Genomic DNA, 9,032 nt, shown 5'->3' on the forward strand with positions numbered 1-9,032 from the left:
TTGGCATAAGCCGGAATTTGCTTGATTGCATCAAGAAGTGGAAGATTAAATTTTACTTGCCTAAACATTTCCATAATTTCATTGGTTTTTGCCTTTTGCTTGTTTTTTGAAATGGATCCTTTTAAGGCATCCGGAAATGAAACTTTTGGGTCAAACACTTTTTCAGAATTTTCTTTTGAACTCTTTTCAACACAAGAAGTTTTTAAATCATTTTGTTTCAAATCATTTTTTAGCAAAACTTTTTCAACATCATTTTTCAAAACTTCTTTTTCAAACACATTTTTCAAGACTTTCTCATTCACAAGATCACGTATATGCAATGAAGGAGGAATGAGATGTGAAACGGGACGGGTGACAACTTAAGGTTGCACCGGTTCACTTTCTTCATTGGACATTTCAACTTGATTGTCCACAATCCTACCACTCCGCAAGGTAGTCACCGCATTAACATGTTCAATGGTGTGGCCTTCCGATGAAGAATGGGTTTCCACAACACATTGTTGCTTAGGTGGGGCATTAATAGGCATCTTTCCCTTCTCTTTTGCATTGAGAGTGCTTGCTATTTGCCCTACTTGGGTTTATAGCTTCGCAATAGATTGAGAGTGAGAATGAAGAATTGAGTGTTAGCCTCTAAAGTGCCCAAAGCATTCCAAACTTTTTCTTCAAAGGCGGGACTTCTAGTATTTCCTTGGGAATAAGATTGGTTGGGAAAATGAGAATTAGCAAATTGATTTCCTTGTGATTGATAAGGTCTATAACCTTGGGATCCTTGGTTTTGAAGTGGAGGTGGAATGTACTTCCCTTAAAAACTGCCTTGGGAAGGGTTTGAGCCCTCTCCTTGGTTTTTCCAAGAGAAATTCGGATGATTCCTCCAACTTGGATTATAATGAGTACCATAAGGATTGTTTCCTTGGTTCACAAAAGCTGCATTGACTTGTTCATTAGGTTCACTTTGCACTTGTCCGTGAGGACAATGAGAAGTAGAATGAAGAACACTAGAACAAGTCATACATGTTTCATTTGATGCACGATGAGAATGATTAGGGAAGGAAGATACTTAGTTCACCGAGTTTTGGTTAATCAAAAATTGATCAAACCTTTGAGACAAAGACTTCATTTCGGCGGTTATTTCATTTGAATGTTCGACCTGATGTAAGCCAACAGTCTTCCTACCTTGTGAATTTCTACCATTCTTGGATGATAGTGTTCTATGTAAAGAATTTTCACTCATGCTTTCATAGAGACGCCACACGTCATCCTCATGCCTATCAATGTATCCGATAAACTCTCAAAGAAGTATTGAACTAATTGCCATTTGGGCATGTCATGATGTGGACATTTCCTAAGTAATTCATTGAAGCGTTCCCATGCCTCATGAAAAGTTTCTCCATCCCCATATGAAAATTCTCGAATTGAGGTCCTCATGGCATTGGTCTTAGAAACCGGATAGTACTTCTTCAAGAACTCTTGTTGCATTTTTGCCCAAGAATTGATTGAAAAAGGCCTAAGATTGTTAAAACAATACTTTGCCTTGTCTTTTAAGGTGAATGGAAAAAGTTTGAGTCTTAAAACCTCTTCTGGCATGTCTGTTTATTTTACAGTGGAACATACTTCAAGAAACTCATCCAAATGCTTGTAAGATTCTTCACTTGGAAGTCCATGATAGTTAGAAAGCATTTGAATGGTTTGTGGCTTAATTTTATAATGATGTGCTCTATATAGAGGCAATTGGATGCATGTAGGTGCATTGTATTTATTAGGCACATAGTAATCTCTTAAAGTAAGAGGTGGATTAGCTATTTGAGGTGCAACATGAACACCTTGGTTTTGAATTCCTTGATTGTTGATGGGAGGTTGTGGAGCATACATTGGCCTTGGCATTCCATATGGAACTTGGCCTTGTTGTTGTGGTGGTTGGTGAATGAATGGCCTAAGCATGCCTAATGGTATTTGTATGTTCTCATTGTGCGCATTGGGATGAAGGATACCTTGTTGGTCTATGTGACCAATGTCCTCAACATGATTATCATTATGCTCATCCATTGAAAGATTGACTCTATTTGAACTTCCTCTTCCCCTAGGATTTCTAACGATAGATTCAAGATGCAAATCAAGAGGAGAGTTGGTCTCAATGAACGACGCCCATGCATGCACAATACAAAACACAACAAACACAAAGAATGACAAACACTATGCCTTCATAACAATGCAATTAGACGTCTTCCACAAACATTAAATTCATACTCCCATACTTTAACTCAATGATGTAAGACAATAAAAAATAAGCCTCCACGCGGGGCGACGATTTAACTAAGGGTTTGAGTAAAGAAAATCTCAGAAAGGTCCTTTAGCACTTCAGCTCCAAATTTTAAAGCTTAGCTTAACAAAATTTTTTTTAAGTTTTTTAGCATTTTTCCTTTCTTTGTTTGCTTGAATTGAATGCTCAATGGCTTCTTTGCTTGCTTCCTCTCCAACAATGCACCTAGTTAAGTAAGAACAACACAATAAGTAACCAAAAAGAAAAATAAAAATAAAGTAAAAACACGATCAAAAGAGTACTAATCCTAATCAATTCCACAAATCTGACGTTGCCAAATCTAATCAACGAGTCCCTGGCAACGACACCAAAATTTGACGGAGGTAAATGCCGTTCCTTGTACGCCAAAATTGATGTAGTGAATGTGCGGTTCTAGAAAAGCCTATTGGGTCAAATTTAAATTTCTAAAAACCACTACCAACACTACTACTAACGTAGCAAGAGTGAGTAGGGATCATCCTAAGGGACTGTGAGGATCGAGCAATGTCGTGGAATCACAATTAGGGCTAGTAGGTCGAGTGATCAAACAATTGGTTGGTTGGTCGATTAAAGAGCAACTAAATTAAATTGAGTAATAGCAAAAAAGTGCAATTAAGAGTAAGTAAGAAAGAGAGAGAGATCTTGGGGTTAGAGATCACCACCAAGCAATGCATTTCTATATCATTGACAAGTGATTAATGAGGGCAAATAGTGGGTTGCAATATTGGTGTGAGTGTATTTGGTTGATTCAACAAGCAAGGATTACTAGTTAAGTATGTATTGTCTAAACATCATGTGAAAGGCACAATATATCTAAGCTATGAAGCATATATTGTCTAAACAACATGTGAAAGGCACAATAAATCAAAATAAGTCGTTAATCATTTCATTAAGCTCACAATCCGATTACAACACAAGGATAGAGACATATGCTAATTGCATTCAAAAGCTTGGATCATCAAACAAAAAGCATAAATTGTCCTCCCATTTAACACTACACTACATCTACACTACTAGCATGCAAATAAACTAGGGGAGAGGCACAATCCATCAAGAGATAAGCATGAACCATCAAGAGAATCACAAAAGCATTATTTTAAGCACAATGTTTTGACAATCTCTAAATCTATAGCATCAATACACATAGACATGCATCAATAACACATAATCTAGAGATAAGCACATGAACATCTATTCTAGCATACATAGACATATAGATAGAATGAAATGACCAATTGGAAGCATTAAACAATATAAATCATTGAATAAACAAGATCTATATATATCAAAGTGTCAAAACATCAATTACAACACTAATCCCTCAATAATACACAAGATTAAGATATAAAAAGCATGCTTGGGGCTAACTCTAGCCCCAAGAGGAAGTCTAGCCACTCATGGTGATGATGCTCCAACCCTCGAGGGCTAATTCCATGGTTGAAATCTACTCCTTGTTGATAAAGATTCTCCAATGGTGTCTCTATCCTCCTCATCCTCTAAGCTTCCTCTCCAAGAGATGATATGAAAATAATGTTGGCTCTCCTTGAAAAAGGAATCCTTATCCTTATATAGGTAGGTCAAAATGACACCCAAAATGAGCTGGGGTTGTACACACAATATTCTCTAATGATTAGATAAAGGATAACTTTCAATGAGATGGAATTTTAACTTTTTCGCATTGGAGGAGGTTCGATCAATAAAACCTTGAACTTGGATCAATCGAAAGTAAGTGAGATCGATTGAACTTAAGCTGGATCGATCCAACTGGCTGAGCTTTTTGGAAAAAGACAAATCCGAGATATTTATGGGAGATATTTATGGGAAAAGGACAAAAGTGGTTAGTGGGTGGTACAGCTGTGGATAGGATCAATCATTTGAATAAGGACAAAAGTGTTCGATCGATCGAAGGATGGTGTTGGATCGATCGAACTTTTGGAATTTTATGCTTTTGGGTCAAGGCTTGGATCTATCTTGAAGTGCTGAGATCGATCATTGTTCGATTGATCGAACCTTGAACTTGGATCGATCGAACTTTGCTGCTTGCCACCTTTGGCTTCATTTGCTTCCTTCTTTCTCCACTTTGCTCCTTTCTTTGATTAATCCCAGAATTGCTTCAATTAAGCTCTTATTTGGCCGAGTTAGCTTATTTTCAGGATAAGTGCCTAAAAATGGAAATAAAACGAAATCAATCTAAAACGGCAAAGTAGGATAGATAAAGTTACTAGAATGCCTAAGCTTAAGGGGTTTAAATACGCACTTTTCAGTGCTCATCAAGTTGATCAATCATTCAATCCTTAATGATGAGCTAGAAGTTCCATTTCAAGCATTCCAAACACTCAAGCAATGGATTCAAGGAAGCATCAAAGTGCAAGAAATTAAAGAAGAACTCCAACTTCAAAGATCATTTAAGCTTTTTAGCAAGTCTTCATCAAGCCTAAACGATCATGGTCAAGAAATGAAGAAAAGGGTAGATAGGATGGTGAGAGCTTAAGATTTAATGTCAAAGTTTATTTGAATACATTTTGAAGCTCAAAATTATAGGACCATGCATATCATACACCATTCATATGTTCCTATGTTCATTAGCAATAGACTTTGCACTTCATTCATATATATTGTCATATGAAGTCTTTGTTAAGAAGGGGTTTGTTCAAACTTGCATAAGCTTTGAAAGAGCTCACAACTTATGCTAGAAATCCTAGGACATAATGCACTTGATATTTATCATCTTTATATGTCCCTAAACCCTTAGAAATAGAACTTGAACTAAATTGAATCATTCATCAAAGTCCTAGGTGCTAGAAAGATGGATATCTCAAAAGAAGTAATTTTCAACCTAAAAAATTTCAGACCAGCTTGCACTAAAATTGCTATAACTATTTGTGTAGTTGTAATTTTTACATAAGGCCAATGGCATTGGAAAGCTGACTTCGAGCCCTTGAGTTTAGACTCAAATTTCACCTAAAAAGGGTTGGAATTGAGAGAAATATAACCATCATAAGATGCCTGATTCTGCTCTACGAAAATTCTTACTAGGTTGCACTAAAACAGCCATAACCATTACTATGGTTGGAATTTTTGAGCAAGGCCGGTGGCTTTAGAAAGCTGACTTCAAGGTAATAAATTTAGACTCAAATTTCACCTTGTTTGGAGTTTCATGGACTGAGTTACGTCCATTTGAAGTCATGCACTTTTTCTGTCCAATCCAATTTAGCAGCAGCCTTCATGAAGCAAGAGCCGCCTCTATAAGAAATAGAGCCAGCTCTCTCATGGCCAATGGAGCAGGCTCTATGAAAGATAGAGTAGGCTCTTAAAGAATAGAGAAGGCTCCATTAAAAATTAGAGAATGCTCTATTTCAATTATAGAAGGCTCAGGAAAATTAGAGAAGGCTCTATTTCAAATAGAGAAGGCTCCACAAAAATAGAAAAGACTCTAAACATTCCAGTAAGCTATTTTTCAACAAAAATGAATCTTCTAACCAAAGAGCAGGCTCCCAAAATAGGGAGCAAGCTCTCAGAGGCTGGGAGCGGTCTCTATGCAATGGAGAGCCGGCTCTCAAGGCTAGGGAGCCGCCTACTCTTGTTTACAAGAGCTGGCTCCTTCTAGGGTTTTGAACTGCAACGAAAATATTTTCATTCATTGCTCCCCAACTACTTCTAACAGCTATATTGAGCTTCAAAATTCTATAAATACAGAGGGGTTGTCTGCTGAATAAGACGACCATTTTTTAGAGACATTATATTACATCAAAGAGAGCTTTTGTTCTCACATCTTCTCCTCATCTCTCTCATTCACTCATATACTATTTGAGAGAGCATTCAAGAACATCATTCAAGGGCATCCAAGAGAGCTTTTGGCTCTACCATTATACAGAGCTTTTGTTCTGGTTTTACTCACTCATAGAGCCTCTATTCAGACATCGATCTTCATCTCATATATAAGCTTCCATAGCTGAATCAGAGTGAACTTCAGAGAGCATTTCATGAGCCTTTGCTGAACTTTTATTCTAGTATTTCATCAGAGCTTTTGTTCAGCATTTTCCTCATCATCTCCCATACATTCCATACTTAGAGTTTGACCTTCACTTGATTTCATATATACTCTATTGTGAGGTTTGATTTGTATCAGTTCTTGAGAGGATTTCTTGTACTACAAATTCTATCTACATATCTACTGTAAGCCTAAAAGGAACAAGTTCTCTTAGCAAAGAAATTGTAAGGGCTGGTGTGGCCTATGTAAAACTAAGAGGGTGGTCTCTTAGCAAGGATATTGTAAGGGTTGGTGTGACCCAAAGGAAAACTAATAGAGGTTTTCTCTTAGCAAGAAGTTACTTCTAATCAAGGTTTTCTCTCCACCCATAAGGAGAAGCTATATTGTATTGGGAAGTCTTAAGAGGGATCTTGAGCCGAGGAGTAGGAGTTTTTGAACCTCGCAAAAATCGTCGTGTTATAGTTTGCAATTTCTCTTCCCTTATCTCTTTTACAATTGTGCTATAAATTGTTTACTTTCATATCTTGATTTCATATGTTGATTATTGCACAATAAGTTGTATTATTGATTAGAAATTGTATTTCTATAATTTGCAAAAATTGGCCATTGACTCTATTCACCCCCCCTCTAGAGTCAATTCTTAGGCAACAATTGGTATCAGAGCCTAAACTCTATTAAAGGATTTGACCATCTTAGAGTACGATTATCGCCAACAATAGTAGTATCATACATTTAGAAGGTTATCCCATTGATAAACCTCCTTGTTTTGATGGAAATGATTATATCTATTGGAAAATTAGAATGAGGGCATTTTTCAAAAGTATTGATATTGATGTGTGGAAAGTTATAATAAATGGTGATCATATGCCAACCAAAGTTTTTGAAGGAAATAAAATTCCTAAATCGAAAGGGGAATGGGATGAAAATGATCATAAATTAATACAATGTAATACTTTAGCCATATGCCATGTTTACTGTGCATTAAGCAAAAGTGAGTTTAATAAAATTATCTTTTGTAGAACGGCTAAAGAAATTTGGCACTTACTTGAATTAGCCTATGTTGAATCAAGTCATGATAAGGATTCAAATATAAATGAACCCTCTAGCATAAATGAGATGAATTATAATTTTATTAACATTACTAATCATTTTAATATTGTTAATAGAACTAACTCTTCCACTTATAGTGAAGAAAGTGACGCAATGCAAAAGAAGAGTATAGAACTCCAAGCTTCTAGCAAAGAAGCATGTAACATCAAAGAGATGGTTAATCTTTGTCTCATGGCCGACGAAGATGAGGTAAATTCTAACCATGATGATTTTGATGTAAATATTTCCTATAATGAGTTAGTGGATGAGCACAATGAATTACTTGATGCTTTAAAGAGTTACAAGGTGTGCTAAAAAGCATGCTTGTGAAATGTGCTTCCTTTAAAAAGGAAAACCATGATCTCTTTCAAAGACATGAAAAAGTTCAAATGGAAAATGACTCTTTGAAAAAGGCAAATCATTATCTTATGCAAAAATTAGAAAAGATTCAATTTGAAAATGAGTCATTGAAAAATGAATTGAAATGTGTATTCTCAAAAGAATCTTCATCAATTGATCTTATTTCCGAAAATGTGTCTTTAAAGAAAATCATTGATGATCAAAATGACATTTTAGCAAAGTTTACCAAAGAAAAGGAGAATTTAAGTATTATGCTTGGAAATAAAAAAGATGTCTTTTTGAAAAATGAAATACAATATGATCCTCACACTAAAGATGCATGCTTGTTAAGAGGAAGAAATCCTTTGTATGATCATTTTGTTAAGAGTGGTACCCAATCCTCTAAATGCAATTATTGTAAAAGATTAGGTCATAAGATTCATGCTTGTCCATTTAGAAAGAAGTTGAGGTCAAAGAAGATTTGGGTTCCAAAAGGAACTTATGTTCCATTGCCTAGCTTATATGGGCCTAAGAAACTTTGGGTACCAAAAGAAGAATATGTAACCCTTTCTTGTAGGGTTACTTGATGGCATCAATCAAGGATTATGAAGGAAGCATCACACTTGGGAATAACTCCAAGGGCAAGGTAATTGGTAAAACTCCACACAATCTTTCCATACTATGAATTGTTTAATTCATGGTTTGTTGAAATCATTCATATACTGTAGAAATTTTCTTTTATTATAATTCAAGTATTCATCAACTCTGCAAACTATTTTTAGTGCATGACTTTCAAGGATTGAAAAATTATTTTTCATGCATTACATTCATATGAATTACTTATAAATTATGCTTGGAATGATACATCTTAAACAAGAAGATAGATTTTGCTTGCTTAGAAGGGAAATTGGAATGTCCTCAGAAGAGGACTTAATTCAGTAAAGCAAGCAGCAGTAGAACCAGCTCCATTCAGAAAAAAAGCCGTTTCTACACAAAGCAGAACAGGCTCCACAGATGATTTCAAATTGCATGCTTTCGGGATCTCAAGAATTTTAAGAGAGAGCCAACTCCCTTTACATAAGAGCAGGCTTTATAAACTGAGAGAGCAGGCTCTATAAAAACAAGAGTCAGCTCCCAACCTGGACCAAAATTGCTTGCTCTCGGGATCTCATGTAGAATTTGGCAAGAGCCAGCTCTATTCACTAAAAGCCGGCTCCATGGGAAGCTATAGAGCCGGCTCCATGGAAAATCATAGAGCCAGCTCCCACATTGATGTTTGGTGCTCTCCTTCTTATTGTTCTCGGCATATTCACTATT

General features: G+C 36.0%; 1 pseudogene; it reads left to right on the forward strand.

Annotated features, from left to right (window-relative positions):
* Positions 1–1,321: 1,321 nt before the first annotated feature.
* LOC132272097 (small nucleolar RNA R71) lies at positions 1,322–1,420 on the forward strand (annotated as a pseudogene).
* The last annotated feature ends 7,612 nt before the right edge of the window (positions 1,421–9,032 follow it).

This window comes from Cornus florida, unplaced genomic scaffold (assembly GCF_030987335.1).
Source record: "Cornus florida cultivar Cherokee Brave unplaced genomic scaffold, ASM3098733v1 CherokeeBrave_3.0.0_Hap2_Chr08, whole genome shotgun sequence".
Taxonomy (NCBI): domain Eukaryota; kingdom Viridiplantae; phylum Streptophyta; class Magnoliopsida; order Cornales; family Cornaceae; genus Cornus; species Cornus florida.